The following is a 25,432-nucleotide window of genomic DNA, read 5'->3' as shown; positions in this document are numbered from 1 at the left end:
AACAGCTTAATCCTTATAGAGTTCATATAGTTTGCATTGTCCATGTCAGACCAGAAACACTGTTGGTTTTACTCAGGTTTCTAACCAATCCAGTTGCAGGATGACCTTCTTCTATTTGTAACAGACACATAGTTTTGGGCACACAATCAAAGCAGCTGGATTGTCAGAGTGTTCCAGAAAAGCTCCTGTTGATCCTTAACCCATGGATTTGCCAAGGCCTTAAAACATTGCAGGGTGAAGATGGCCTGCTGTTGTGTTTGGTGCAGGATAGTGAAGGACATGATCACCTCTGCAAAGGGAAATGACTCCATTCAGTGTATCAGTGTTCTTAACTCTGAGGTTTTCACATCACTGTGACACCCTGGTGATGTTTGTTTGTGGGGTTGCAGAGAATGAGCGGGTAAGAATTAAGTAATTCCGGCTCTGTAATATTAGCTGCAATCTAGTTCTGTTCTGTGTGTTGTCATGAGTGGCTTTTGACCCGACAAGAGAGTCAGTGCGTGAGAATTGACAGTGACGGTGACTGTGAACAGACAGATGACAGCGGAAAAATTGTGTGTGTGAGATATTTTGACCTTCGTTTCTCACACAACAAATAAAAAATGTCACGGTGAGTTTTTCTCCAGACTACAGTGGTGCTTGAAAGTTTGTGAACCCTTTAGAATTTTCTATATTTCTGAATAAACATGACCTAAAACATCATCAGATTTTCACACAAGTCCTAAAAGTAGATAAAGAGAACCCAGTTAAACAAATGAGACAAAAATATTATAGTTTGTCATTTATTTATTGAGGAAAATGATCCAATATTACATATCTGTGAGTGGCAAAAGTATGTGAACCTCTAGGATTAGCAGTTAATTTGAAGGTGAAATTAGAGTCAGGCGTTTTCAATCAATTGGACGACAATCAAGTGTGAGTGGGCACCCTGTTTTATTTAAAGAAGATCAAAGTCTGATCTTCACAACACATGTTTGTGGAAGTGTATCATGGCACGAACAAAGGAGATTTCTGAGGACCTCAGAAAAAGCGTTGTTGATACTCATCAGGCTGGAAAAGGTGACAAAACCATCTCTAAAGAGTTTGGACTCCACCAATCCACAGTCAGACAGATTGTGTACAAATGGAGGAAATTCAAGACCATTGTTACCCTCCCCAGGAGTGGTCCACCAACAAAGATCACTCCAAGAGCAAGGCGTGTAATAGTCAGCGAGGTCACAAAGGACTCCAGGGTAACTTCTAAGCAACTGAAGGCCTCTCTCACATTGGCTAATATTAATGTTCATGAGTCCACCATCAGGAGAACACTGAACAATAATGATGTGCATGGCAGGGTTCCAAGGAGAAAGCCACTGCTCTTCAAAAAGAACACTGCTGCTCGTCTGCAGTTTGCTAAAGATCACGTGGACAAGCCAGAAGGCTATTGGAAAAATGTTTTGTCAACGGATGAGACCAAAATAGAACATTTTGGTTTAAATGAGAAGCGTTATGTTTGGAGAAAGGAAAACACTGCATTCCAGCATAAGAACCTTATCCCATCTGTGAAACATGGTGGTGGTAGTATCATGGTTTGGGTCTGTTTTGCTGCATCTGGGCCAGGACGGCTTGCTATCATTGATGGAACAATGAATTCTGAATTATACCAGCGGATTCTAAAGGAAAATGTCAGGACATCTGTCCATGAACTGAATCTCAAGAGAAGGTGGGTCATGCAGCAAGACAACAACCCTAAGCACACAAGTCGTTCTACAAAAAGAATGGTTAAAGAAGAATAAAGTTAATGTTTTGGAACGGCCAGGTCAAAGTCCTGACCTTAATCCAATGGAAATGTTGTGGAAGGACCTGAAGCAAGCAGTTCATGTGAGGAAACCCACCAACATCCCAGAGTTGAAGCTGTTCTGTACGGAGGAACGGGCTAAAATTCCTCCAAGCCGGTGTGCAGGACTGATCAACAGTTACCGGAAACGTTTAGTTGCAGTTATTGCTGCACAAGGGGGTCACACCAGATACTGAAAGTAAAGGTTCACATACTTTTGCCACTCACAGATATGTAATATTGGATCATTTTCCTCAATAAATAAATGACCAAATATAATATTTTTGTCTCATTTGTTTAACTGGGTTCTCTTTATCTACTTTTAGGACTTGTGTGAAAATCTGATGTTGTTTTAGGTCATATTTATGCAGAAATATAGGAAATTCTAAAGGGTTCACAAACTTTCAAGCACCACTGTATTTAAAGAAATATTATTGGTGCTTTATTTTTGTGATTTCAATGTGAAATAACACCAGGACACTTTTGGAGAATATTAGTCAGGCCTTAAAGGGATAGTTCGGGATTTTTGACATGAATCTATATGGTATCCCCGTCAGCAGTGTCGTGCATCCACACTGACTTACCCCCGACAGTGTTCTGTGAGCCTAGATATTGTACAGTGTTGGTCAGTGCACAAGTAGTTCCGGCAGGTTTCCTGGGGTCTGCAAAGTAACACGTTTTTCTTCTCAAAACAGCTCGTGTTCGAATGAGTGATTTATTAGCATAACAAAACCCTTGTAGTCCAAAAAGTCACACCTTGTAATTGCTTGGGGCTACTTTCTCTCAATAGCGATCAGTGCGCGCTGTCACTGTTAACAGTTGTGTGCGAGCTAGCCAACAACTTTCATTAGTTGTTCGCCAGTGTTTAGCAGCAGCAAATTGCTTTCCTCCTCAGTATACAAGTGCGCTTCCATGGCAGGGAAAAAGAAACTACCACTGCTGCCTATGTAGTGCCCTATTTATACAAATAGGAGTCATTCAGGATTCAGCCATGTTTTTGCTCCGTGTCATGGCTGAATCCTGAATGACTCCTATTTGTATAAATAGGGCACTACATAGGCAGCAGTGGTAGTTTCTTTTTCCCTGCCATGGAAGCGCACTTGTATACTGAGGAGGAAAGCAATTTGCTGCTGCTAAACACTGTCGAACAACTAATGAAAGTTGTTGGCTAGCTCGCACACAACTGTTAACAGTGACAGCGCGCACTGATCGCTATTGAGAGAAAGTAGCCCCAAGCAATTACAAGGTGTGACTTTTTGGACTACAAGGGTTTTGTTATGCTAATAAATCACTCATTCGAACACGAGCTGTTTTGAGAAGAAAAACGTGTTACTTTGCAGACCCCAGGAAACCTGCCGGAACTACTTGTGCACTGACCAACACTGTACAATATCTAGGCTCACAGAACACTGTCGGGGGTAAGTCAGTGTGGATGCACGACACTGCTGACGGGGATACCATATAGATTCATGTCAAAAATCCCGAACTATCCCTTTAATGCATAAGCACCGCAATATAAAGATTGTCCTGACGCACTTCCGAAATATCTGAGGTGTCACCTGGGTTTATGATGTTATTGTCTGGAACAGTAGAGGTAAAAAAGAGCACAAGAATAATGAAACGGGAAATTAAAGGCGTGGCTGTATATGTTTTAGAACTGTGTTTGGGGTTTAAGGTGCCATCCTGAATAACATAGGGTCATTCAAAGTCAAATGGCACACTTTCCTGTGCTGATATAAAGAGTCAAACAAACAAAGGTCGGAGAAAAAATTTTTCTTGTGTCTCCTAGTGCTATACTTTGAGGTAATGCATACCGTAGACTGGTCATTTTTCTGTCTCAGTGGTCTGACAGAGAGAGAGAGAGAGAATAACAGTAAGTAAGTAAGTTTAATTTGTATAGCACATTTAAACACAGCATACATTGACCAAAGTGCTGTACAGAGTCAGTATTAAAAGACAAATTATCAAAAGAAAATAAAAAAGAAATAAATAAAATAAAACTATAATAATAACAACAATAACAATAAGCTGATGGTTAGGGAAAGGCCAAGGAGTAGAGATGGGTTTTTAGCCTAGATTTAAAGGCAGAGATGGAGGGAGCAGATCTGATGTCCGGTGGGAGCTGATTCCAGAGACGTGGAGCAGCAACAGAAAAAGCTCTGTCACCTCTCTGCTTCAGCCGCGAGCGAGGTACATGAAGAAGCCCTGTGTTAGAGGATCTTAGAGACCTTCGGACTGAGTGGGGCTGTAAAAGGTCATTGATGTAAATTCCATTGATGGAAACAGAAAACCCGGTTCCAAACTAAGCACTGGCCCCAAACCAGCCCTGGAACTGCTTTGGTGGAAAAGGGGCAGGAGATGAAGTGGAGCAGCATCTTGCTGTTTTGTTTGGAGGCCATAGTACAGGAGTTACAAATGCGAAAAAAACGTGTGAATGGCAGCATGTGGCCGATGCGGTCAATTCTGTAGCTTCACAAGGCCGTACTATGGCAGAGGTAAAAAAAAAAAGGTCCGACATAAAGGTGGACGCCAAGAAGAGGATCGCGGCACACCGCCAAAGCGTCCGTGCAATGGGTGGGGGGAAGGGGGAGCCGGAGCTCACCCCACTGGATCAAAAACTGGCTGGCATTATAGGGGAAACCCTCCTGAGTGGAGTTGTGCGTGAGGAGGAGGGTGACACCGATGCTGGGCCACATAAACCAGCCGAGGACTCGGGTATGTAATTTTTTTTTTGGTTGTGTATCAAGGAACCACCTCACATTGCACATGTGCCCCTCTAGTTTGAAATGGGTGTGAAATTAATTGAAATGAGTCTTCATCCAGAAAAAGTATTTTATTAACAAAAAAATTCCCTCGCAGTTGCTAGGTGTGCCAGTGAGGCCAGCAGTGTGTTGGCTGCGGCAGCGGAGGTCCCAAGGACGTCCACGGCCTCCGATGCATGTGCATCCATGCCGAAACCAGCCACCAGTGCCCGTATCCTAACAGATTCAGTGCTGCAGGTGCAGCGGGAACATGTGGATGCCGTCCGCGAGGTCGCCCGGGAGTTAAAAGAAATAAAAAAATGAGTTGTCTGCATTAAATGCTAGCATTAAAGAATTTCTTAAAAAGTAATCATTTGTTTCCACACCTAATTATTTACAAGCGGTGCATCACCTCCTCACACTGGCGCATGGCTCCTGCGTTTGGGTGGAATGCCTGGGGATAGGGATCAGGGTCGAGGTCAAGGTTGACCTCTTCAGCTTGCAAAGGCACGTTTTGTAGCTGTGCCACATTGTGCAGCATAGCACAGGCCCTAACAATCCTACAGACCTTTTCGGGTCTGTAACATAGCGCTCCCCCTGTGGCATCCAGACAACGCCATCTGCCCTTCAGGAGCCCGATGGTGCGCTCCACAACAGCACGCGCCTGGCTGTGGCGCAGGTTGTAAGTGGTGTCCTCAGGCGTTTGGGGGTTCATAAATGGCGTGAGCAGCCACCATTTCAGCAGATACCTACTGTCACCTACAACATAACTGAATGAGTAAAGGGTTGAATATTTAGAAATGGTCTAAGAATGGTTACAAATACTTTCAGGATTTACGCATTAATCACCCGCACCCAGAAGCCAACCATCGTGCACAGCTCCAGCATCCAGTCTCCGCCCAATGCTGCTCTGTCTCAAACATAAATGAATCATGGGTTGAACCAGGCCACCGGGCGACAACATTTGTGAGGACCATGTCTGCGTCACATATAACTTGGACATTGAGGGAATGAAAATGCTTCCTGTTAACAAAGGCAAATTCATTTTCACTCGGTGCCCTTATAGCAATTTGAGTGCAGTCAATAGCACCGATCACATTTGGGAAATCGGACTTTGCTGCAAATTGCGCTTTTTTATTTGCCTGTTCACCCACCGTGTAAGGAAACTTGATGTAGTTTGGTGATAAACCAATTACACCTCCTAACACTTCCGGCAAAATGCGGCTGAAGGTTGGCTGCGATATCCCAGACCGGTCAGCCAGTTCTCGCTGAAAAGTGCCAGTGGCCAGAAAGCCGATGCAAGTCAGCACTTGGGATGGCATGATTCCGGCGGGTACCTCTCTCCAACGCTGGGCCCAACTCAGCTATCAGGTGTAAAAGGACAGCTCGTGGCAATCTGAATCGGCTCATGAGCCACTCATCGTCATTGGCCAACAAATCTTGTTGGTCTCTGAAGACTCGCTCTCTCCTAATTCTTCCATTTGCCACATCCTCCAGCAATGCCAAATACGCCATAGTGCATCATAAGACCTACCACGGCAAATCCCTTTTATATACTATTTACAGAGTAGGCAACCTAACAAGCAACATGTGTGATAGCCTGTATCAATATTGAAAAATGACGCATGAAAGCCATAAGTGGATAATTAACAAAACTTAGCCTACTGCTTATGTTGCAAAAACATACAATGTATAGCCTATCAATTTGTCTTTATTGCCTTAAATAAGGTTATTTTTGACAAGTGCACAAAATTAAGGATTATAAATGTTAAGTCAGTCACGTCTTTGATGTGCGATGTTATGTTTGTGTTAAACTTCGATTATTGAACCAGTTTCGGGTCGTTCTCCCCGTTTCCTCCTGAGGTCGCACTTTCCGCGTTTCCCTTTTTTTTGTGTGTACGCATGGGTCAGAGCTTGCGTGGAGGTGTGCACATTTTACCGTCAAGTTCACTTTTTATAAATACCGAAGCTTGCATAGAACGTGGCGTACGCATTCTTTTGTGCGTACGCATCGTTTATAAATGAGGCCCCTGGTCATTATGGGAAACACCTGATACTGATTTGAGCATGATCAGCACACACAGATACGGATGGTGTTTTCACGGAGGCTTTGCGAAGTCTCATCATCACGTTTGTTTCTAGCCATGTTTATAACGCTCTTTAAAGATTCTGCTTTCTGTTTTGCTTTCATTTTTGTAAATATCACGCTTGCTAATAAACACTCTTCCTGCACTTAGATCAGTCGACCACCGTCTATCTTGTGTCTTGATCCCCAGATCTTTAATCCAGCCACATATAAAAAGTTGTCCACCTCCATGCTCTTCCAGGTTTTCATCTGTGTGTCCGTGTAGAACGATGTCTGCAGCACCAGGTAGTTTGAGATGTTGGGGAACTCAATGGATGGATAATTTTCCAACTCATAGGAAAAATCCTTCTTTGTTAGTGTGTAAGGATCTAATCCTATTGAATGGTTTCTATATGCACTTCTTTTGAGTGTACTTCTTGGTTTTAATAACTTGCTTGTTTGCTGTCCACAAACATGGCAATAAGTTCTTGTGTTAACCGACCAGCCTTCACTTTTGGATCATTAATCTCTTTTGACTGAGAATGCCCTGCATGCATGGTTTTATGTTAGCTTCTGGCACATCCATACGATTTTAAATACAATACCTACAATTAAAAATAGTTTGTTTTTATTGCATCGATTTAATTCCTGGGCTCCCATCTGTAACAGGCAGTGATGTTGCATCCCATTAATACACTTTACAATAGATTATTAGATTTTCATAGAATAGATGAACCAAAATAATTGGAGATCTTTTTTAATGGGCCCCGACTTGTTACAAGTATGAAGAGGTGGGTCTTAAAGCAGAAAAGGTTTAGAACCCCTGCTCTAGAGTTCATACAGAATGGTGCGAAAAACAAAAAACAGTGAGTGAGCGACAGTTCTTTGGGTGGAAACAAAGGCCTTGTTGATAAGAGAGCTCAGAGGAACATGGCCAGATTGGTTTGGGCTGCCAGGAAGGATATAGCAGGTCATAGCAACTCTTTACAACCGTGGTGAGCAGAAAAGCATCTCAGCATGCAACAGCAGAAGACCACATTGGGTTCCACTCCTGCAGCCAAGAACAGGAATCTTAGAATCAAGAACAAATTTATACTAAAGTGGCCGGTGAGTGTAAAATAATTTAGAAACTAATCTTGTTAACATGAATGGAAATTAAATAAATTGTCTACTTCGTCTGCTGACAAAGTCGTAATGAATTGTTATCCTATTTTGTAGCAAAGCAATTTTATCGTCTGGGTTAGTGCACTGATTTCTCACTTTACATAATGGTAATGATGATATGATCATAAGGTCATTCTATATCTGTAGTTAATGGCAAAATGGGCGACACTTACACATGTAGAAGACACGTCATTATGTTTTTGTCAGCATCGGAATTTAAAATTAGTTTGTAAATTGTTCCGCTTTAGACAGTGTAATTTATTAGTCGTTTATCATGGTGAGTAATAATTAGTGAAGGACAAGCACAGTAACCGTTATTAACTAACGGAGTATGAATCAGTGTTACCAGGAAAATGTACTTAATATTTTTTTATGAACAATTAGTTCTTTTAAATGCAATCGACTTTACTCCTGATTAATTTTTCCAGTGTAGTTGACCTGTTCGGTTTACACATGGACCTGCTGTGGCTCTTGACGCTTGCAACCAACTGACGAGATTCCCACTTCTGGGATGTTGAGTCTGACAGAGAATGAGTTTATTACAAGGAAAAAACATGGACCACAGACTGTTTTTTAGCTATGTTTTCCCGTAATAACTTCACAAATCCCTTTCATCATGAACGTGCGTTTGCATGCCAAGATAGTCTCACTGTGAAAATATGTACACTGTTTAAATTTTCCAAAACCACAACACTTGAAAAAAAAAATTGCATGCAAATGCAAAACTGCTGTTTTATATTACTGACATAGGAAGAGCTGGGTGAAGGAATGGAGTGCAACAACAACAACACAATCCACCATCCATCTGGATCTGATTAGCATGGCAGTTAACAACAGGAATAATGGTGGTTTCAGATGACAAACAATAAGACGAGTGAAAGCTACTGAAGACTTCGAGCAATTCCTCACGATAGACAACAGTTCCTCACACAGTATACCGGAACTCTTGTGCTTCTGCTGCTGGCATTTAAGATTTAGTTAGAAAAAAAATTTTACATTAACACTGCTTGTTTGGACAAGTCATCACAGGGCTGACACATAGGCTCTGTCCACAACAGATTCAGGTGAATCTGATAAAATTGTTTATTATTTTGGCCTGGCGTCCACATGGCACCGGCATTTTGGGTGCCCCAAAACGAAATCTTTTGAGAACAGGTTCCAGAGTGAAAAAATCTGGCAATGGCGCCATTGCGAAGTCGTCTGGATGAGTAGAACAGATTTGTTTACGATGATGTCACAACCACATGACTGTCAGTGCTTCATGCCGGGTAGAAGTCTAACGAACTCGATGTGAGTTGTCAACAAATCCTATAACTTGGTTCATGAAACGCGCTTACAAAATATTTTCACTGTGAATATTTATTGTGTAATGGTGCAAAGTGAGAGGAGAGAGAGAGAGAGAGAGAGAGTGAGAGAATAGCCCTTAGGGCAGAGTCTTTAGTCCAAACACTGCGGAAGCAGTATAACCAAAACCGCGCACCGCCCGTGCGCTTTCCAAAAACAAAAACAATCCCGCCAGCAAACATAGGAAAAAAAAAAGGAGCGATCTCACCTCTTCAGATGTTGGTTTAAGTCTGACAATACATTCCTCAAAAAGGGCGTAGAAGAACAAAGTAATCCATCCATCCATCAACGTGTAGCATTCAATTTATTCCGGACCATTAAAGAATTCTGGAGGATATCAGAATGTTGGCGTACCGGCTTCCATCTACCCCCGTTCATTCCTCTTTCCGCATCTTTCATTTTACGCTACTGATTAATAATCAAAACTTTATGTGGCTGATGCTACAGAAGAAGGGGTTTATGCACATGCGTCTACTTCTATTGTTCTGGTGTCTCCGATGGGACCGTCTTACAGCGGACGTAGAGGTGTGACATGTGTATTGCATCGTTTTCAGCAAGCGTTGCGTTGCCATATGAACCTGAAATTTTACTGATCCATTGCCCATGTGGACGCGATATTTAAAAAAAATCTCGTTGCCGTGTAGATGTAGCCATAGACAACCATTCACACCTACGGTCAATTTAGAGTCACCAGTTAACCTAACCTGCATGTCTTTGGAGGAAACCGGAGCAAACTCACGCGGACAACATGCAAACTACGCACAGAAAGGCCCTCGTCGGCCACGGGGCTCGAACCGGACCTTCTTGCTGTGAGGTGACAGCGCTAACCACTACACCACTACACTACACTACGCCCTGACTATGAATCTTAACAATGCAATTATATGAAGATTCCTGCATGTATTTTTATTAATTAGCTACATTCTTCTTGTAGCTCCAAGGAAACCGAACTTTAGGCACCAAACATGTCTTAACTGGAGAACTAGATTTGAGGTAAAGGGGATATGATGTGAAGTCGATGATTTGTTGAAATGTTCCTATAATGTTGTCGGTTTTGTTCTTCGAAACTACAAGCGGAAATTAACGTATTTGAAAGTCTATTTGTGCCATTTGTGGAACATTTCAGGTTTGTTACTGAGTGAGATTCTTGAAATGCCATCATACAATGCCCGTAGGCTTCTGAGAAATGTTCCAACACACACAAACACACACTTCCCTTTTGGTCCTCACAAAAGGGTAAAATGCATATTACCCCAAATGCACTGTGGTCTCCGTCAGCTTTAACACTGAATAATGTTTGCAAAGGTAACATTCAAATAATGTGTAATTCAATAAGGTGTCAATTCAGCTGGGCTATTTATCACACCGAGCTCGAGGTTATTTGTCTTTCTCATTCCTGTATTCCCTGTTCAGCTTTAGCTGGTTAAATGATGGTTTAATAGATGTTGACTGCTGATTAGGAAATTTGCCTGCATGCTCATTATGCTTTTCATAACATTGATTTACATTGTCCCTTGAGGATACACTCTATTAGAAACAGGATGTACTATGTGTGTGTGTGTGTCTGCATTGTACACAGACTTGTCTGTGTACAATGTGTTAACTCCAGGCTTGTAGTACTCGAGTCCGATTTGTGCCGATTTTAAGGACTTGTGACTTGATTTGGACATGAGCACTGATGACTTGGACTCAGACTCGTGCATGAACTGCATTCGGAAAATACTTTTTATTAATGTTTACCTAATTAGTACATCCATCCATCCATTATCTGTAGCCGCTTATCCTGTTCTACAGGGTCGCAGGCAAGCTGGAGCCTATCCCAGCTGAAGATGGGCGAGAGGCGGGGTACACCCTGGACAAGTCACCAGGTCATTGCAGGGCTGACACACGGAGACAAACAACAATTCACACCTACAGTCAATTTAGAGCCACCAATTAGCCTAACCTGTATGCCTTTGGACTGTGGGGGAAACCGGAGCACCCGGAGAAAACTCACGCAGACACGGGGAGAACATGCAAACTCCACACAGAAAGGCCCTCGTCGGCCACTCGGCTCGAACCCAGGACCTTCTTGCTGTGAGGCGACAGTGCTAACCACTACACCACCGTGCCGCCCCCAATTAGTATAATTAAGACTAATTAAATACTAATCTGCATAATTTGTTTTTACTAATTTCTCAAACTTTGTATTCAGTATACAACCTGCCAATTTTCATGTAAAATCTTGAAAAATAAAGTTATGAAGAAAAAACATTGGTTAATGAGGCCCATTTTGGACCATGTGATCCTCATACAGAATATTACGGCAGTTTACTAAAAATTCAGCCTTTTTTTTTTCAATCTTTGATTTGTAATATCTCAAGAACGGATAAATTCTGTAAAAAGTATGTTGTTCTGCATTCAGTTCTGAATTCAATGAGAGCAGTCTCAAGCAATTTGGATTGAATTTGAATTTTCACCTGATATGCCTCCTGTGATTTACACTAATTCCCTTTCACGTGGGTTTTTTTTCAAGCAATAGGAACAAAATGGCTCCTTGAATGGACATTGACACTTCAGGAAGTTGACTTGATTGACATGATTCCCCAAATTAATTAGAATATTCAGAACAAGAGTGTTCCATTACTGTGATTTATGACGAAATAGTTCGAATGTAAGATTATGCCAAACTAGCTGATGGGGAGTTTTATTGAAAAAAGCTTTTTTTAAGGTGAAAACCTTTTTAAAAACAGGTTTTTACAGTTACACCAAAATGACATTTTTGCTATCATCCCACGAATATTCTCTAAAAATTTATTTGTGGCAGCAGGGGCGTGGCCAAGCATTGGTTTGTGAATGGAGGGCGGGGCCAGGGAAGGTAAGTGGCAAAGTCGGTACACCTGTTGTCAGTTAATGTTGTGTGTGTTTTGCAGTGACGACGGAAGATAGAAAAGTCAAGTCAAGTTTATTTGTATAGCGCTTTTAACAATAAACATTGTCGCAAAGCAGCTTTACAGAATTTGAATGACTTAAAACATGAGCTAATTTTATCCCTAATCTATCCCCAATGAGCAAGCCTGTGGCGACGGTGGCAAGGAAAAACTCCCTCAGATGACATGAGGAAGAAACCTCGAGAGGAACCAGACTCAAAAGGGAACCCATCCTCATTTGGGCAACAGACAACATGACTATAACATTAACAGTTTTAACATGAAGTCAGTTTTGTTGATGTTGTAACTCTTCATTGATGGAAACTTGAGTGCAAAACTGTTCATGACAACTGCAGTCCTAAAGTTAGCAAGTCAACTGTAGTCCTCAGCCATAAAGGCGTTACTGTAAGAGTCCAGAGCGTCCTCCAGGTGTGACTTTCAACTGTCCTCATGGGGCCGTCCTCCACAGGAGCGATGCGATAAAACTCCAACCAGACACAGGGCACCAGGATGGATCAAGCAGGTCCGAGGGGCAGAAGAGGTCAGCATCTCGATCCCAGGACCGACATGTAATTCAGAGGGACAGATTGGGGGGGGGAGAGAAAAAGGAAAAGGAAGGAGAGAGAGAGAGAGAGAAGAGACGGGATCTCTCCCGACCACAGCACATGTGTGTGAGCAAGCAAATGAGATGAGTAAAGCTGAAAAGCAAGTACAAAATAGATTAAAGCCGCTAGCGGCCTTGACGGGCCCTCGCACGTGTGGTTCCGCAACCCAGGACATTCCGCCACCCAACAAAACAGTCATATATTCATCAAATGTTCAAAGGTGATGTGCATGTTGCAAATGCCATGACTGCTTGACGGATGAGAGATAGACAGACAAAGACTGTGTGTGTGTGTGTGTGTGTGTGTGTGTGTGTGTGTGTGTGTGTGTTTCTGTGGTGTGAAAATGTACATTTATATATGTACAAAACTATACATGTGTCTCCTCCTTATCTCTATCTCACGCTGTAATCTTAAGTCATCTTAGCTTTCCTGTGTCTGCAGTGTGTGTGTGTGTGTGTGTGTGTGTGTGTGTGTGTGTGTACATGCAGAGTTTTCATATGTCTGCAACAAAATGCACAATGATGGCAGGTCACTAATATATAGATTTAGGCACTGCCTAAAAGCGGAGCTCCCATCTGTTTCTGGGTTGTAGAATTTTCTTATATCCTAGCCAGTCTCTTTTGTTTTATTTCTTTACTGGTTAGCACTGGCCACTAGGCGGTGTGTCTCATCTCATCTCATCATCTGTAGCCACTTTATCCTGTTCTACAGGGTCGCAGGCAAGCTGGAGCCTATCCCAGCTGACTACAGGGGAAAGGCGGGGTACACCCTGGACAAGTCGCCAGGTCATCACAGTGCTGACACATAGACACAGACAACCGTTCACACTCACATTCACACCTACGGTCAACTTAGAGTCACCAGTTAACCTAACCTGCATGTCTTTGGACTGTGGGGGAAACCAGAGCACCCGGAGGAAACCCACGCAGACACGGGGAGAACATGCAAACTCTGCACAGAAAGGCCCTCGCCAGCCACGGGGCTCGAACCCAGACCTTCTTGCTGTGAGGCGACAGCACTAACCACTACACCACCATGCCGCCCGTTAGGCGGTGTGTATGACTGGTAATTACTAACACTGGCCACTAGGTGGTGTGTATGACTGGTAATTACTAACACTGGCCACTAGGCGGTGTGTATGACTGGTGGTACACGTACACGGACAACCCACAAAAAATCGACTTGATGGGTTTACTATTTTTTCTTTGTTATGGTGCTCTGCTGGAGCTCCGCTATTATTAGTGTGTGTGTGTGTGTGTGTGTGTGTCAGAGGGAGAGAGAGAGAGAGAGAGAGAGAGAAAGTGTGTGTGTGAAAGAGAGTGTGCTCATAGATGTTGCGTGTGAATGTGAGTGCATACTTGTGAGTGTATGTATGCATAAATATGCATATGGCTGTGTGTGTATGAGTGTGCACAGAATTGTATATGTTATATCATCAGATGCATGATATCCAATATTTTGTAAAGTTTCAGATCAATCCATCAATGAATTGAACATTTTCCCCATTTCCTGCTTGGCCAGATGGTGGCGCTGTGCTAGGCATCTGAATTACACATGTGAATATCATCACAATCATAATACACAATATTTTGTAAAGTGTCAGATCAATCAGTGAAGGCATTGCCAATTTCTGGCACATTTCCTGCTTGGCCAGGTGGTGGCGCTACAACAGGCAGGCCCATTGGGCGTCAGGTTATCATATTAATCATAATATCTATTGAAGTAAGAAGTGTCTGACCATACAGTCAATGCACTGTGGCTTTCTGACACGTTTCCTGTTTATGTGGCAAGATATTAAAATCATAAGGCCATTTCAACATATTACAAGATATCAAAAATCCCTTCGCAATTTAATATCAGCGACATCTTGGCATCACGTATAACAAATTTCACATGAATCTCATGAACTGTCTAGGAGGAGCATGTTAAAATTCATCATGTGTCAAAACACACATATTCAAAACCCTATTCTTTCCTTGGCCAGTTGGTGGCGCTGTACCAGACAGGCCCATAATGGCTAAACAGTGTCAGAATCAGAATCATATTACATATCAAGTTCAACATTCAGCAATATCTTGGCATATTATATGTTATAATATTTCAACATATCAAAAATCCCTTAGCAATTCAACTTCAGCAATATCTTGGCATCATGTTTGCCAAGTTTGACATGAATCTGATGAACCATCTAGGAGGAGTACGTTAGAAATGACCATGTGTAATTTCACTCCAAATGGCCTTATGACATCATCATTCCAAAGTTCTACCCATTCATTTCAATGGGAAATGGAAAAGGGGCGCTATGAAGTCCCTGGGCCATGCCCGGGGCCAAAAGTCTGTGGCTGAGTAGCGGTGACAATGACTGATGTGTGTATCAAATTTCATGAGTTTTCGTGCATGGGAAATGCCTCAAATAAGGCCAAACGCGGCAGAATAATAATAATAATAATAATCCTTCGAAAAACAATTGGGTCTTCGCACCTAACGGTGCTTGGGCCCTAATAATAATAATAATAATAATAATCCTTCAAAAACAATAGGGTCTTTGCACCGAATGGTGCTCGGGCCCTAATAATCCTTCAAAAAACAATAGGGTCTTCACACCGTTCGGTGCTTAGGCCCTAATAATAATAATAATCCTTCAAAAACAATAGGGTCTTCACACCATTCGGTGCTCGGGCCCTAATAATAATAATAATAATAATAATAATCCTTTGAAAACAATAGGGTCTTTGCACCGAATGGTGCTCGGGCCCTAATAATCCTTCAAAAAACAATAGGGTCTTCGCACCGAACGGCGCTCGGGCCCTAATAATAATCCTTCGAAAAACAATAGGGTCTTCGCACCAAACGGTGCTCGGGCCCTAAAAATAAAGTCTGGATTAACATCATTTCCCACCTGCCGCACTTCAGTATTCCACCCACGTCAGGGGCATACAACATTATTAAAAATGGAAATTTTTATTTTGAATTTTTTGAAGTTTATTTTCAAATGTGAACCCTTTTAAATTATGCGAAACCATATGGACACAGAAGAGTTAGCGTTACATCATTGACCCAATTTCTGTGTTCTTACCTAACATTCAGATATTCCCACGAGATCAAAAATGTTAGACATTCCTACACTTGTTGATACACTTGGTTCCACCAAGGTAAAAATACACACACACTGGCAAACTGGCAACCATAATTTATACTGGCTCTGGCATCCACTATCCATTTTACCAAGCCTTAAGAGGTGGTTTCCCTACTGACTAACACACATAAACTTTCCCTTTCTGGGTGTTCCACAGAGAAACTGAGTCTGACATAGACTACTTTCCTTTCACATATGGAGCCAATAATCACATGCACACCCATGTAAACACACATTATTGCAGAATTCCAACTTTATGAGACATTTGTCCCCTGTTACAGGAGATTTCATGAATCAAAACAAAGAAGCTCAATGTGAGAACATAAAAACACATTTCGACATTTCAGTGTATGGAACTGAAGTACGGTGAAGCAATATCACACGAGCAAGACTGTGGTCATCCTGAATATTGGCACGGCTGTGATTACCTCTGGCCAAATTGTTATAGTGAGTATTACCACACAAGTGCGATATTGCTTTGATAGAACAGTTTTATCTCATCTCATCTCATTATGTCTAGCTGCTTTATCCTTCTACAGGGTCGCAGGCAAGCTGGAGCCTATCCCAGCTGACTACGGGCGAAAGGCGGGGTAAACCCTGGACAAGTCGCCAGGTCATCACAGGGCTGACACATAGACACAGACAACCATTCACACTCACAACTACGGTCAATTTAGAGTCACCAGTTAACCTAACCTGCATGTCTTTGGACTGTGGGGGAAACCGGAGCACCCGGAGGAAACCCACGCGGACACGGGGAGAACATGCAAACTCCACACAGAAAGGCCCTCACCAGCCACGGGGCTCGAACCCGGACCTTCTTGCTGTGAGGCGACAGCGCTAACCACTACACCACCGTGCCGCCATATATATATATATATATATATATATATATATATATAGTGGTGCTTGAAAGTTTGTGAACCCTTTAGAATTTTCTATATTTCTGCATAAATATGACCTAAAACATCATCAGATTTTCACACAAGTCTGAAAAGTAGATAAAGAGAGCCCAGTTAAACAAATGAGACAAAAATATTATACTTGGTCATTTATTTATTGAGGAAAATGATCCAATATTACATATCTGTGAGTGGCAAAAGTATGTGAACTTCTAGGATTAGCAGTTAATTTGAAGGTGAAATTAGAGTCAGGTGTTTTCAATCAATGGGATGACAATCAGGTGTGAGTGGGCACCCTGTTTTATTTAAAGAACAGGGATCTATCAAAGTCTGATCTTCACAACTCACGTTTGTGGAAGTGTATCATGGCACAAACAAAGGAGATTTCTGAGGACCTCGGAAAAAGCGTTGTTGATGCTCATCAGGCTGGAAAAGGTTACAAAACCATCTCTAAAGAGTTCGGACTACACCAATCTGCAGTCAGACAGACTGTGTACAAATGGAGGAAATTCAAGACCATTGTTACCCTCCCCAGGAGTGGTCAACCAACAAAGATCACTCCAAGAGCAAGGCGTGTAAAAGTCGGCGAGGTCACAAAGGACCCCAGGGTAACTTCTAAGCAACTGAAGGCCTCTCTCACATTTGGCTAATGTTCATGTTCATGAGTCCACCATCAGGAGAACACTGAACAACAATGGTGTGCATGGCAGGGTTGCAAGGAGAAAGCCACTGCTCTCCAAAAATAACATTGCTGCTCATCTGCAGTTTGCTAAAGACCATGTGGACAAGCCAGAAGGCTATTGGAAAAATGTTTTGTGGGCGGATGAGACCAAAATAGAACTTTTTGGTTTAAATGAGAAGTGTTATGTTTGGAGGAAGGAAAACACTACATTCCAGCATAAGAACCTTATCCCATCTGTGAAACATGGTGGTGGTAGTATCCTGGTTTGGGTCCATTTTGCTGTATTTGGACCAGGACAGCTTGCCATCATCGATGGAACAATTCATTCTGAATTATACCAGCGAATTCTAAAGGAAAATGTCAGGACATCTGTCCATGAACTGAATCTCAACAGAAGGTGGGTCATGCAGCAAGACAACGACCCTGAGCACAAAAGTCATTCTACCAAAGAATGGTTAAAGAAGAATAAAGTTAATGTTTTGGAATGGCCAAGTCAAAGTCCTGACCTTAATCCAATCGAAATGTTGTGGAAGGACCTGAAGCGAGCAGTTCATGTGAGGAAACCCACCAACATCCCAGAGCTGAAGCTGTTCTGTATGGAGGAATGGGCTAAAATTCCTCCAAGCCGGTGTGCAGGACTGATCAACAGTAACCGGAAACGTTTAGTTGCAGTTATTGCTGCACAAGGGGGTCACACCAGATACTGAAAGCAAAGGTTCACATACTTTTGCCACTCACACATATGTAATATTGGATCATTTTCTTCTATAAATAAATGACCAAGTATAATATTTTTGTCTCATTTGTTTAACTGGATTCTCTTTATCTACTTTTAGGACTTGTGTGAAAATCTGATGATGTTTTAGGTCATATTTATGCAGAAATATAGAAAATTCTAAAGGGTTCACAAACTTTCAAGCACCACTGTATATAAAGAAATTAATATTGAGTTACATATCAGACACAATATGGACAATTGTTCTATTTATTTTTGCTCCACTAGCAGAAATAGACCCTCAAGAAGCTACACTCATTTTATAGCTAGCTAGCTCATATCGATTTTTATGTATCCATGAAAGTTTGTGTCAACCAGTAACACTGGATGTGTTCTGAGTTTGTCACAAAACAGAAAAATGTATTATTAACCACCGAGCCAAATTTGAATGATTTTTAAAAAATTGCCAAGTAGAACGGCTGCTACAGTTATCGACAGTCCATAATCATCGACACCTTTTCAGATTTATCAATAAAAAAACAATTTTACAAAGGTGAATTTCAGTTACAACAGTTATTATTGGTTAATCACCCTAAGACCCCCCTCGCCCTTTGATCTTGTCGTCTGATGGCGCAGCTCGTTACCTGAGAGGGATTTTTTAGCACGATCAACAATTTGAGGAAAACCCGGACGCAGGTAAGCGTGGTGGAAAGATCATGGACATGTTTTTACTGATCAAATTCACCGATATTTCATGATCTCCTTGTCGAAACCTACTTTGTTTCTTACTCTTTCATTTGACAGTTGCCATTTTGTATCTAAACGCGCGTTTGAGAAGTCACGTGAGGTGTCGATAATAGCGATCACTTTCACCGGTGTCCACCATTGTCGACACCCTGTGGAATTAAGCGACATTTACAACTGTTATGGATCGATCTTTGTGTAACATTGTTGAAGTAGATGAAGGACTTTAAAAAAATAAAAGTGCTATGATTTATATATTTTTTTCTGATTCATAACAAAATCGAATGTTTATAGAGTATTCAAAATCCTATTGTAATAAATAGAATTAGACCAGAATTAAATTCCTAGCATATAAAAAATTGCATGCTTGAAAATTCAGATTTTTCAATTCCATTCAAAATTTTTTTTTTTTTGTAGTTTGTTGTAAATATCTACCACATGTTACAATATCTGTAGACGTTTTATATTTTGGTTCGAGGAATGATATGCGACCTTTGACCTGGATTTTCATGTGCTTATAATGTGAGTTGCCTGTTGACATTTATTGGTAAACTACAAAACTAGAAATTAATACAAACAACAACGAATGTGATCGACGAAAATACTTAAAAAGTGGGTCAAAACTGGAACAAAAAGATTTTCTGACACAGGTTAAACATTATCAGTTCATTTGTTGACAAGCATTAGAATTACTTCCTCATTTATGTAAACACCGACATCGATATATTTATTTAAAATATATTTTGTACTAAATATAAGTCTATGTAAAACAAATTTGAAATAAAAACTATGTCTTGTTAACTTAATACCACATACGATTATTATTATTATTATTATTTATTTTTTTTTATAAATAATCATCTGGATGTCGATAATTGTGGAATGGTGTCACGTGATCTGATACGCTAAGTAATCGGGAATCAACTCATTTTTTTTCCAGCGGAAGTTTGAGAAATTATCCATGCACAATTTACGTATTGAAAGTCTTTTCTGCTTTTGCAATGGCCAAAAGATCGTTAAGGTGTTGATAATTGCAGCCACCACCCTATATAAAATTAGGCTTTAAAATTGGGGGGAAAAAAAGCAGTACTCTCTGCTCTGAGACACTGGGAGGTGCACTAGAAAGGTACAGCCTCTGTCAACTATTAAATATCACTCGGACCTGTAACAGCTTCTGAAAAGCTAAATAACAATGACACAAGACCAGTATTTACAATCACAAAAAACAAAAAAAGCTAAACTCTCTCTCTCTCTCTCTTCATTACTGCATGTGGGAATGAATGAACCCTTTATTATCACTAGTCACAAGTACCAGCGAAATTGACCATCAACCTGTTCTTACATACACACATACAATTGACAGAGGGGGAGTAGACAGGACAGGAAGACAGGATGAAAAGAAAAAAAATACAGAGTAACATGAGGAGAGGGGAGGAGAAAAAAAGCAATCCCCACACTCTGCTCCTGTGAGGAGTACAGTGTGGGAACATTAAAAAAACACCTCAGCACATAAGCACAAAATAACACAAGTACACTTTACAACATGAAAACTCGGGACTTGAGGGGGGGCGATCAGGGGTGGGGGATAAGGGGGGAGGGGAGCTAGAGATAACCCAGCGCAAGCAAGCAGCCATCCGTTCCTGCAGCCATGATGGCGCTAGTCACGCACCTGCTTGTCACACTGGGGGTAGCAGCGACCGCAGGAAGAGGGGGGAGGAATACGAGAGAGTCTAACAGCAGTGACCTCCAGGGGGAATTGTTGCCCCAGTAATGGCCTTGGCCAAGGCCAGTGCTGTCTGAGGGAGCTGAAAGCAGATAAGATTGGGATTGTTTGGTCTTGGGGCGAGTAGACGCATTCCTTTACACGACTACTCTGATTGTCCATTCTGGTCTCCGAATTGAATCGAATCGAATCCATTTTTCTCTGCAAAGCCGAAAGCTTCTCCATGACGTTATCCATGTTGCGGTTCAAGTTCTGAATAGCCACAGTCTGAGTGCCGACAGCTCTGCCCAATGCTTCAATCATGTCGGGCAGCTTTATGGGGCTTTGGACAACTGTCACCATTTTCTGATTTCCTCGATAAACCAGGGCAATGCCTAATCCAATCAGCAAAAGTCCTGTAATCATGGTTCCGAATAGGTAGATGTCTTCAATGTCCTCCACAGAAAGAACCGCCAGGCACACGACCCGCCACCTCTCCCATGCATCCATCATGTAGCCAGCTGCGTTGCTCTGTGCCAGTCTGTCTCCAATATAATTTTTTTTAAATAAATGGGTAATGGGAGACAGAAATTGTGACAACACAAGGATCATTTTATTTCACTTGTTTCACTTTTTAGCAACTTTACTCTCTGCACTCAAGCACACACAGACAGTCCAGGCCCGGCGCCATGGGGGAGCGAAAGGGGGCGTCGCCCCCTCGTGGCTACAGCCCCGCCCCCTCAACGGAGACTCAGATCACTTAATTGTTTTCTTATGAAAATATAATGTATTATAGACGTATTAATAATTTGCATTTTCAAATACGAAATATTAAGTGGTTGCGCATTGCACAAAAATACATTTCACATAAATCACTACTAAAACTGGCACGGTAGAACAAATCTGATTGGTTGTTATGATTCTTACGTTGCAATCGTAGAATTCAACTGTATTAAGGTAGGATTATTTCAAATAGCCTGAATTTAATATTAACCCTGTTTTAGACATATATATATCAATCCTAACTACTGGGGACTAGTTATTGTGGGTGTGTGTGTGAAATGCTGACACAGCCGCGCACACACAGACCTGTGATCAGGACAAGGGTCGTGCGGGCGGGCGGGGGTTTTACATGTAGTCTACACTTACAAGGTCACTGTCTCTGCAATATCCTGTAATATGCAGTCAGTTTACGGGAGTAGTCTTTCCCCTTCCGAATTAAACGAATTCAATCACAATATTGTGAATCCATTTTCTTTCTTTGTAGGCTAAGTTTATCTCCGTTTATGTTGGTGTATGTGTTCATATATGGTCTGCTTTGTGCGCAAATAGCACAAGAATATGTGTCGTTGACGTCACCCCCCATGCAGCGGGGGTGAAAATTCATCACTTCAGAGTGTTTTGTCCCCTACACGCCTAAACTGGGATCGCGGATTAAGTGGTTAGTGTTGACTCGGTGCGAGTCAGGAAGGCTATTACTGGTGCAGCCGCGGGGTCTGTTGATTTTTTTTTTAAATTATGATTTTGGCCGCCGAGCCAAGTACCTTAGACTTGCATTGACGTTTTGTTTTCATGCCGCGGAGCTATTTGTATGTATTTTAAATGTAAAGGACTTGCCTGTAGGTTTGTGTGTGTTGTTTTATGTTTGGCATCTTTCCGGTTGTAACGCGTGTCTGTGAGAAAATCGGAGGGGAGGGTTAACAGGTGGGCACGTGTGCTGATAAAACGCAACTGCCCTGGTAATATGTCACATGATTTTCCCGTACTAAAGCAACCTTCGGGGCCGTGGTTTTGTGGTTGGCGCAGTTAATTGTTTGAAACACGTTGTCAGACCGCCATCACTACTACACACTATATGAAAAATATTTGCCCCCTTGCGATTTCTAATTGCCCCTTAGTAAACTGTTCCTGGCGCCGGGCCTGAGACAGTCATGCTCCCGCTGCCACAGTTCATGTTTGTTGTGGATCTTTTTTTTCCTTCTGGAAGGAAGAATGGGTTCAATAATGTAAAGCAGACCACAGTGAGTTCCTGTTTGTGAGGCAATTGGGCCGGTTGGGTCAGGAAACTCAGACAGATGCTGTTAGCTGCGAGAATGAGTGGAATTAGTTTGCTACTTTCCATGAGGATACAAGCAAAACAGGTGAAAACAGAGACAGACACATTAAACTCATAATCAGGATCATCATTCACATGAAAAATATATGAATCAGTACTGAGGTAAAAATCAAGGAAAATTGCGGAGGTGTCTAGAGGTGTCCTCTCAAGGTTTAATGAGGATTACATGTGCAACTTTGTTGAATAAGATGGACCACTGTGAGCAGAGAAAACATTACACATCCCTCCTGCTGTCAGAACCACGTACACAAAATGGCTCTTAAGGAAACCCACCTTCAACCAAAACAAGACTCTGTGTGTGTGTTTTCTTTTTTTTCCTGCTTGTGCAATCTCACCTCGACCATGAAACAACCCTGCATTTCTGAATCACTTCTTTATTATCCCAGGAGTAAATGATGGTTCAATGGTTGAACAAGAGACAGTCTGGTGCCATTGTGATTGTTACCAAAACACATGCTTTTGATCAAAATTAAGACACAGATAAGGGTGGAAGCTCAGAATCCATACAGTGCAGTCGAAGCAAGCAGTTACAACCAGGCTTGTAGTACTCGAGTCCAGGACTCGGACTCAAGTCTGACCCGTGCCCTAATTTTAAGGACTCATGGCTTGACTTGGACTTGAGCACTGATGACTTGGACTTGGACTCGTGCATTAACTGCATTCAGATTCGTAAATTGGAGACGAGGACTCTGATTTTTTTCTTTATTTTTTGGAACATGCCATAATAATTTGGCATAAGATATTTATATCTACGTTAATTTTTGGACTAATTTCGTGCAAGAGTGTCACACCTGCGCACCTTGGCGCGTGCATCAGATAGACTCTCAGGCACGCTCAGAACACCGTAAATGACTCGCACCTGTACAGGATTAGGGCACAATCAGCACGCCGATATAAAAACTGTGAAAACTTTGCAAAGTATTGAGTTGCATTGCTGACACATTACTGAGCCTTATTTCCTTGTTTGGTTTCCTGATCCCTGATTTCCTGTTTCTCGTCTTTTGATTCTGCCTCGTCTACGATTGCCTGTTTAAGCCTCGCTCAACCTATTGCCTGTTTCACTGTTTTACGATTTTGCCTGCCATTCTGGATTGTTTACCTGTCTTCAGTTGTATTAATAAACACACCTTCTGCACTTACATCCATCTCCCAACCATCTCTGACAGAATACATCACACTCCCTGACCAAGAGAATGCACATTCACCTGTTCATACGTCATAGAATAGAGTGGGGGAAAAAGCCCCCCTTAAGGAAAATTCAGTTTTTCTCCATGTTGAAATGAACCATGTGTTTAGTTTTAATCATAATTTTTGACAACAGTGACATGAACAATAATGCCACCTAAAGTTTGCCTAAATTTAATACTTTTTTTTTTAACAAATACAAACATTGTGGGCGGCACGGTGGTGTAGTGGTTAGCGCTGTCGCCTCACAGCAAGAAGGTCCTGGGTTCGAGCCCCGGGGCCGGCGAGGGCCTTTCTGTGCGGAGTTTGCATGTTCTCCCCGTGTCCGCGTGGGTTTCCTCCGGGTGCTCCGGTTTCCCCCACAGTCCAAAGACATGCAGGTTAGGTTAACTGGTGACTCTAAATTGACCGTAGGTGTGAATGCGAGTGTGAATGGTTGTCTGTGTCTATGTGTCAGCCCTGTGATGACCTGGCGACTTGTCCAGGGTGTACCCCGCCTTTCGCCCGTAGTCAGCTGGGATAGGCTCCAGCTTGCCTGCGACCCTGTAGAAGGATAAAGCGGCTAGAGATAATGAGATGAGATGAGATGAGACAAACATTGTGCCAAGGGGGCCTTTTACCCCACTCCCCACCCCCCCAGTGGGGTAAAAGGCCCCCTGAGGTGGGGCAATAGGCCCCCTCACTCAAAAAAAGCTGTTTGGATAGCAAGTGTTTACTTAAGCCTATAATGTGAAAGAAACAAGAAAATATCCCTGAATTAATGAATAGATGCATTATTTTATTATGTTTCGCATTTTAATTTCAATTTTTTTTTAATTTCAATTATTTTTAATATTAAGTTCAAATTACTTGCTTTACTCAACCAGGTAAGCAAGATGTTATTAAAAACTATGTATCTGCTATTCAGAAATGTATGAAATACAGTAATTATGATAAAAGGAAACGATGCCCCCTGGGGGCCATTTACCCCACCATTAAGGGGGCGTTTTACCCCACAGACTACACTTTTACAAAAAAGGGTCTTACTTTCAAAATGTGATTCAACTTTTTATACCTAATGTATTTTTTTTAACGTACTGACTTGTCTACTCATACCACATACACAGCTGTGATATCTGACGAAATAGCAGCTATCTAAATACAGTTTTACTGATATCTGAAAATTATATCACTTACCATGAAATTTGATTTCTCTCCGCTGCGTTGCTGATATGCGATCCACAGTGGATATTTGTATATCCCCGTTGTCAAGCCAGTCCATAGCAACAATAGAAATGTAACTTTGCGCCATCTGGTGGTTATTTTGGGTAAAACAGGCCAGGGCGTATTACCCCACGGGGGCTTTTTCCCCCACTCTACTCTATTAAGGAACAAACTAATGTTAATGGTGCAAAAACAACCATCGTCGAATGGTGCAGTTGGAGTCTTGTTCTCGGACTCAACTCGAAATTTTTTTAATGACTTGGATTTGACCATTGGGGATTCGAGACTGGACTTGGACTCGAGGTTTCGTGACTCGACTACAACACTGCTTAAAACCTTGTTGCATGATGGTTCTTAATTAGTTTCACTTGTTGCATATGTGTCCTGGCTTTTCAAAATGCTT

The sequence above is a fragment of the Neoarius graeffei genome, chromosome 20, assembly GCF_027579695.1.
Source record: "Neoarius graeffei isolate fNeoGra1 chromosome 20, fNeoGra1.pri, whole genome shotgun sequence".
NCBI classification, from domain to species: domain Eukaryota; kingdom Metazoa; phylum Chordata; class Actinopteri; order Siluriformes; family Ariidae; genus Neoarius; species Neoarius graeffei.
This window is presented reverse-complemented; position numbering follows the sequence as displayed.